At 36.2% G+C, this 8,145-nt stretch overlaps 1 non-coding gene across 1 annotated transcript; it reads left to right on the plus strand.

Annotated features, from left to right (window-relative positions):
- Positions 1 to 7,953: 7,953 nt before the first annotated feature.
- On the plus strand, positions 7,954 to 8,018 carry LOC141339452 (small nucleolar RNA SNORD37). Its single transcript, XR_012356041.1, has one exon. It is a non-coding gene; the product is annotated as a small nucleolar RNA SNORD37 (small nucleolar RNA).
- The last annotated feature ends 127 nt before the right edge of the window (positions 8,019 to 8,145 follow it).

An 8,145-nucleotide genomic window follows, 5' to 3' on the forward strand; every position in this document is an offset into this window, starting at 1 on the left:
CCCTCGAAAACTGAGACTTTCAAAAAGGCAGCAGACCCCATTTTAGTTTGAAAACTCAGGGGTTACGTTTCATTGTAAACAGACCAAAATGGAGACTTTCAAAAATGCTGCGGACCCTGTTTTTGTTTGAAAACTTCGGAGTTGAGTTTCAATGTAAACAGACCAAAACGTAGACTTTCGTAAACGCAGCAAACCCTGTTGTAGTTTGAAAACTCTGGGGTTGCGTTTTAGGCTACGTTTACACCAGTGCATTTTCATTTTAAAACGCATAACTTTTGCTACGGTTATGCCTGTAGTTTACACTAATCCTGGCGTTTTCGACCCTCAGAAACTGAGACTTTAGTAAACGCAGCAAACCCCGTTGTAGTTTGAAAACTCTGGGGTTGCGTTTTAGGCTACGTTTACATTATTGCTTTTTCGTTGTAAAATGAACAATCTTTGCTACAAATACGCCTGCAGTTTACACTACCCCAGTGTTTTCGACCCTCGAAAATGAAGAATTTGGAAACACTGCAAACCCCATTGTAGTTTGAAAACTCCAGGTTTGCATTTCAGGCTACGTTTACACTAGTGCATTTTCGTTTTAAAATGTATAATTTTTGCTACAATTACACCTGTCTTTTACACTACTCCTGCGTTTTTGACTTTCGAAAACAGACTTTTGAAAGCGCTGCAAACCCCATTGTAGTTTGAAAACTCTAGGGTTACGTTTTAGACTACATTTACACTAGTGCATTTTCGTTGTAAAAGGAACAACCTTTGCTACGAATATGCCTGTAGTTTACACTACTCTGGTGTTTTCGACCCTCGAAAACAGAGAAACCCCATTGTAGTTTGAAAACTCTAGGTTTGCATTTCAGGCTATGTTTACACTAGTGCATTTCCGTTTTAAAACGCATAACTTTTACTACGGTTACGTCTGTAGTTTACACTACTCCTACGTTTTTGACCCTCAGAAACTGAGACTTTTGTAAACGCTGCAAACCCCGCTGTAGTTTAAAATTTCTAGGGTTGCGTTTCAGGCTACGTTTACACTAGTGCATTTTTGTTTTAAAATGCATAATTTTTGCTACGATTACGCCTGTCTTTTACGCTACTCCTGCGTTTTTTGACCCTCGAAAACTGAGACTTTCAAAAAGGCAGCAGACCCCATTTTAGTTTGAAAACTCAGGGGTTACGTTTAATTGTAAACAGACCAAAATGGAGACTTTCAAAAATGCTGCGGACCCTGTTTTTGTTTGAAAACTCCGGAGTTGAGTTTCAATGTAAACAGACCAAAACGTAGACTTTCGTAAACGCAGCAAACCCTGTTGTAGTTTGAAAACTCTGGGGTTGCGTTTTAGGCTACGTTTACACCAGTGCATTTTCATTTTAAAACGCATAACTTTTGCTACGGTTATGCCTGTAGTTTACACTAATCCTGGCGTTTTCGACCCTCAGAAACTGAGACTTTAGTAAACGCAGCAAACCCCGTTGTAGTTTGAAAACTCTGGGGTTGCGTTTTAGGCTACGTTTACACCAGTGCATTTTCATTTTAAAACGCATAACTTTTGCTACGGTTATGCCTGTAGTTTACACTAATCCTGGCGTTTTCGACCCTCAGAAACTGAGACTTTAGTAAACGCAGCAAACCCCGTTGTAGTTTGAAAACTCTGGGGTTGCGTTTTAGGCTACGTTTACACCAGTGCATTTTCATTTTAAAACGCATAACTTTTGCTATGGTTATGCCTGTAGTTTACACTAATCCTGGCGTTTTCGACGCTCGAAAACTGAGACTTTAGTTAACGCAGCAAACCCCATTGTAGTTTGAAAACTCTGGGGTTGCGTTTCAGGCTACATTTACACCAGTGCATTTCCGTTTTAAAATGCATAACTTTTGCTACAGTTACATCTGTCATTTACACTACTCCGGCGTTTTCAGCCTTTGAAAACTGAGACTTTTGAAAACACTGCAGACCGTCTTTTAGTTTGAAAACTCTGGGGTTGCGTTTCAGGCTACGTTTACACTACTATGTTTTTGTTTTAAAATAAATAACTTTTGCTACGATTATGCCTGTAGTTTATACTACTCTGGCATTTTTGACCCTCAAAAACTGAGACTTTCGTAACGCTGCAAACCCTGTTTTAGTTTGGAAACTCTGGGGTTACATTTCAGGCTACATTTACACTAGTGCATTTTCGTTTTAAAATGAATAACTCTTGCTACGATTATGCCTGTTATTTACAGTACAGTACTGCGTTTTTGACCCTCGAAAATTGAGAGTTTCGAACTGCACACCTGGTTGTAGTTTAAAAACTCTGGGGTTAAGTTTCAGTGTATATGGACCAAAACAGAGACTTTTAAAAATGATGGCGTAACTGGCCACACATTTGCGCATTTCAGGTTGTGTAGTGTAGATGGAGAGCGTATTTGAAATGCTTTTTAAAAACTATGGCGTAACTGCCCACACATTTGTGCGTTTTCGATTGTGTAGTGTAGACAGAGAGCATTTCTGAAACGCAATGAAAACGGCAGTGTAGACAAGATTGTTTTTATTTTAAAACATTGTTTTAAAACAAAAAAGTGCCATAAGCCCTGTTTACACTAGTGCGTTTTCGTTTTAAAATGCATAACTTTTGCTACGGTTACGCCTGTAGTTTACAACCCTCGAAAACTGAAACTTTCCAACTGCAGACCCCGTTGTAGTTTGAAAACTCTGGGGTTACGTTTCAGTGTAAACTAACCAAAATGGAGACTTTTAAAAAAGATGGTGTAACTGCCCACACATTTGAACGTTTTCAGTTGTGTAGTGTAGACAGAGAGCGTTTCTAAAACGCAGTGAAAACAGCAGTGTAGACAAGACTGTTTTTATTTTATAATGCTGTTTTAAAACAAAAAAGTGCCTTAGGCCCTGTTTACACTAGTGCGTTTTTGTTTTAAAACATATAACTTTTGCTACAGTTACACCTATCTTTTACACTGTAACACCGTTTTAAAACAAAATCGCACTAGTGTAAACAGGGCCTGAGCCTTTCTTAAACACTGCAGACCCATTTTAGTTAGAAAACTCTGGGGTTGCGTTTCAGGCTATGTTTACACTAGTCCGTTTTCATTTTAAAATGCGTATAACTTTTGCTACGGTTACGCCTTTTGTAAAGCAAAAGTTATGCGTTTTAAACCGAAAACACACTAGTGTAACTGAAGCTTGAAGCGCAGCGAAAATGGCAGTGTAGACGAGGATCACTTTCATGTTTGAAATAGTTTTAAAACAAAAATGCACTAGTGTAAACAGGGCCTAAGCTGTCAAAATATATTTTTTTTACCGTAAATTATAAGATAAATTATCTTTCACTTACAAAAACTACCTTTAACAGTATTTTACTTTAAAATTACATGAACTCACCATAAATTTTGTGCAGATAAAATTATGATCACTTTACTTAGCCAGTGACACTGCAAAGTGCTTAACTAAGAATAAGCGGCAGCAACCAACATGCCATGAATGCACCGACTGAAAAAAATATTTTCAGCTCACTTCATTTATTGACTGATACTTTTGTGCCACTCAGACGGTTTGAAGGCTCATGCGCCTGACCAAGTTGCTCTTTTCTGTCACTTTGATTTCATCTCTGAACAGACTGATGGTGTCCTATTGTGTCACTGTCAAAAATCGTCTTTTCTCGGTTCGGTTAAAATGGTTGTATTCAGTGAACCCGTGACCTTAACGTGGTTGCAGTCTCTTCTTCCTCACGTACAGCTCTCAACAACAGTGAAGATTGTTGTCGCACAGACGGTAAGAGCACAAATGCAATTGTATACGTTTTTCTCTACTTCACATGCAGTCCGCGTGGGTGCTGTAGCCATCTGGATGCAGCAGCCCTTCGAACCTGTAGAATAGCCTGCAAGACAAACAAAAATAGAGCACAAAGTATTTAGAAACCAAACATTCTCGCTCTGAAGTGCAAAATCTGTCATTATAGTTGAGTGCATGCATCAAGCTGCTCTTATGCCCTTGGCTTCAAAGCAAATGCATGACCCGAGCCAAAGCAGGCAATGTGCTGAATCACATATTCAGTCCAACTGTAACGCGCTGTTTATCTGCCAGCTTCGGCGGATTACAGGACTGCCATTGAATGCGAATATTGCAGGCAGGTCCGATTCTACAGGGATGTTTGAGGGCATTAAACATCCTGAGTTCACTGATGAATAAGGATGTCTGTAATTTATACAAAGGTGAAATATTTAGTCCTTAGAAATGCTTTTAATACAAATTGTATACGGTTTCAAAAAATGTTTACACCATTTTCAAAAAGAAGTCACTTTAAGTAAAAATAAGGCTTAATCATTTTTCAAGATTTAAAAAAGAAAAACATTTTAAAACATCAATGTCATAAAGGTTTTCTGTTCTTACATGTACTCCATTAAACCCAAACAGATACTGACTTCTCACAAATATTTCAAAGGTAGGTACATTTAAAAATAAATAAGTGTTTTGTGTTTTTCTTGTCACATGACAAAAGCACGTTTGATTTGACAGGCATACGCTACCAGTCAAAAGTTTTTGAACAGTACGATTTTTAATGTTTTTAAAGAATTTATTTGATCCAAAGTACAGCAAAAACAGTAGAATTTTGAAATAGTTTTACTGTTTAAAATAAAAGTTTTCTATTTGAATATATTTTCAAATGTAATTTATTTCTGTGATTTCAAAGCTGAATTTTTAGCATCATTACTCCAGGCACATGAACCTTCAGAAACCATTTTAATATTTAGCTTTTCTTTTTAGAAAGCATTTTAATTTTATGTTGAAAACAGCTAAGTAGAATTTTTTTCAGGTTTCTTTGAAGAAAAGTTCAGAAGAACAGCATTTATCTGAAATATAAATATATTGTAACATTATAAATGTCTTTATCATCACTTTTGATCAATTCAAAGCATCCTTGCTAAATAAAAGGATTAATTTCTAGTATTTCAAAAATTATACTGACTCCAAGCTTTAGAATAATACAATACTGTTTGTAATACTGTTACAAAAGCTTTTTATTATAGATAAATACTGATCTTTGGATCTTTTTATTCATCAAAGAATCCTGAAAAAAATGTACTCAACTGTTTTAAATATTAATAATAATAATAAATGTTTCTTGAACAGCAAATCAGCATATTAGAATGATTACACCGAAGACTGGTGTAATGATGCTGAAAATGTAGCTTTGATCACAGGAATAAATTACATTTTAGAAAATATTCAAATAGAAAGCAGTTATTGTAAATAGTAAAAATATTTAGCAATAGTTCTGCTTTTGCTGTATTTTGGATCAAATAAATGCAGGTTTGGTGAGCAAAAGAGAATAATTTAAAAATAAAAACATTAAAAAAAACTTTTGACTGGTAGTTTGTCACTTACTGTATTTTCTCATTTAAATAACAATTAAAAATAATGCCTACTCCTTGTGCCAAAATTTGAGCATCCTCAGTCGTAAATGTAATAATAACAACTAGTTGGGAAAGCGCCATATTTAATTTTTGATAGGAATGATAACAGAAACGAGCTGTGAGGGACAGAAATACAGTGTGTTGAGATTGTATACTGTTTTCAACAACATACCGAATGTATAGCTGACGAAACGTCTTTCTGAAAAACTTTAAGCAGACAAAAACTCATGAAAACTGAAATTACATTGTTTACAGTGTGTTATCTATTCCACACAGCCTCGTTTTCATTCACGTTCAATTCAAAATAGCGTCTAAACTGCTGAAGCAAAGTATATTTTGATTACTTCATTCCAGCCAAAACAAACTCAAATCGTGACCTTACATGATCTGTCAAATAATTTACACCCCATCACCTTTAGTATCACTTTTCACCCCCAGTTTCATGCTGTCGAATCACAAACGCTTGAGAAACGTAATAATAAATGACTGATAGTGTCTAAATAAGAGTTTGCAAGACTCTGGAGACATTTTAACAGAGGCTTTGTGAATTTAGTGATGAGGCGCCACCTGCTGGTCAAATGCCTATTTTATTTAGAATTGATATCAAGGAAGTTTCAGTTAACCATTTCTTTCATTTTGTATAATTTCATGTGTCTATAGTATAATTTAATATATATATATATATATATATATATATTATCTACGCACAATCTGCTTTTAAAAGTTTCTGTCATCCTTCAAACAGCTATAAGCAGTGATACTACAACTTTAAATGTGAGCCATGGCCTGACGTCATCACGTACGACACGTATGAAGCACGCTTGATATATATTTATGCGAGTTGAAATCTTCGGTCTCTTCCCGCCGGTGTTCCAACGTGATAGGCGCTGAACGACAGAGTTCACCATTAAATCCAAAAACATCGGGCAAAATGGTAAGTGGGTACATTTTGATATTTATTTCATGCGTTCATAGTCTTCTAAAGTTTAACATTTTGACGTGATTTAAGTGCTTGGAGAGGTTAAATTTGATTTAATGTTGAAGATGCTGTACGAGCCACTTCTAAATCGCCGCCCAGCATAAATCCTAGTCTATAAGTTTATAATACAGTTGCCATTGAAAAGATATGTTAGATGATTTGATTATATTTAATACATTGTTAGTTTGTAGTGAGATGGTAAACACATGAGTTATATCTCTGTAATATTTGCCTTTGCACATCGTTCTGCAGCAATTTAACTAGACTAAGATATATTTAATTTACTGTATCAATACTGTAGTATTTCATGCTCCTCATGGGCGCTGCCATTTTGACCACATGAGCTCTTAGTGTGTAGTCATTGAACTAAAACACAATATACATTTTACTAAAACAGCTACTGCTCAGAAGCTTGTATTTGCGGCATTGTTCTGCTAATTTATGCGTCTAAACCAAGAAAATAACTTGTGGAAGCTACAAACTTTATACTAAATTGTATAGAAAAGGGCTTAGTAAGCAGGAAAGGGTGCAAGTGGTAAAGATCCATACAAGCAGTATTAATTAAGATTTTAGCCTAATATTTCACCTACCTGACAGGAAATGGTAAGAACAAACACAAATGTTGTCAAGATTCTTGCCTTGGAAATCCTGGTTCGGTTTGACTAACCACAAATGCCTTTTGTTCCTCAAAGTTTTTTGCACTCTTGTTATAAATTTTGGCAGTCAGATAGTACTTCAAATGTTTTTCCTTGTCTGGTCAATTAGGGCAACCCAAAAATGACAATAATTGACCAGTTTCGTTTGGTTCAGTGGCATTGGTTACTTTTAGTTCTGCCAATATGACTGATTAATGACGCGTCGTGAAAACTCTTGGCATTGAGTGCACATTTAGGTAAATTATGTATATTATTTTGAATTTCCTCTGTTTTACCTCCCTAGGTCAACTTCACAGCAGATCAGATCCGTGCCGTCATGGACATGAAGGCCAATATCTGTAACATGTCTGTGAGTGTGCACGTTGATTACGGAAAGTCCACTTTGATGACTCCCTGATGTCAAAAGCTGGTATCATTGCCTCTGCATGTGCCAGAGAAACCTGCTTCACAGATATGAGGAAGAAAGAGCAGGAGCATGGCATCACTATCAAGTTCATGTGAGTGTTACACATTTCCATTCTACATCAAACATCGAACTCAGAATTAGGTGTGCATTAACACTGTTGGAGAATGACTTAAGAGTTTAAGAACCAGATATGACTTGAATTCTGAAGTCTTTATTCAAATGATAAAAATTGCTTTCTTGCAGATATATGTGCACAGACTGAGACTGTGCTCAGACAGGCCATTGATGAGAGAATAAAGCCAGTATTGATGATCAAGATGGACCTTGCATTGCTGGAGCTGCAGCTTGGCCCTGAAGAGCTCTAAAAGACCTTCCAGTGCATCGTTGAGAACGTCAATGTGATCATCTCCACATATGGCGAGGATGAGAATGGACCCTATTTTCAAAGTGAGTAATCAGCACTATGAATGCTGACATTATAGTTGTTCTCCAAGCCATTAATGATGATTTAAAATTTCTTCACTTTGACCTGATTTCCTTGATGAAAATTTCAGTCTGATATGGCTGTTGTGAACTACTTACTTAGGTTTGTCTGTCTTATGCATAACTAATTTATGGAGCTGTAACATTTCCCACTGTAGATATTTGATTCCATCATGAATGTGGACATCAGATTGGATAATGCGAA

Source organism: Garra rufa, chromosome 7 (genome assembly GCF_049309525.1).
Source record: "Garra rufa chromosome 7, GarRuf1.0, whole genome shotgun sequence".
Taxonomy (NCBI): Eukaryota; Metazoa; Chordata; class Actinopteri; order Cypriniformes; family Cyprinidae; genus Garra; species Garra rufa.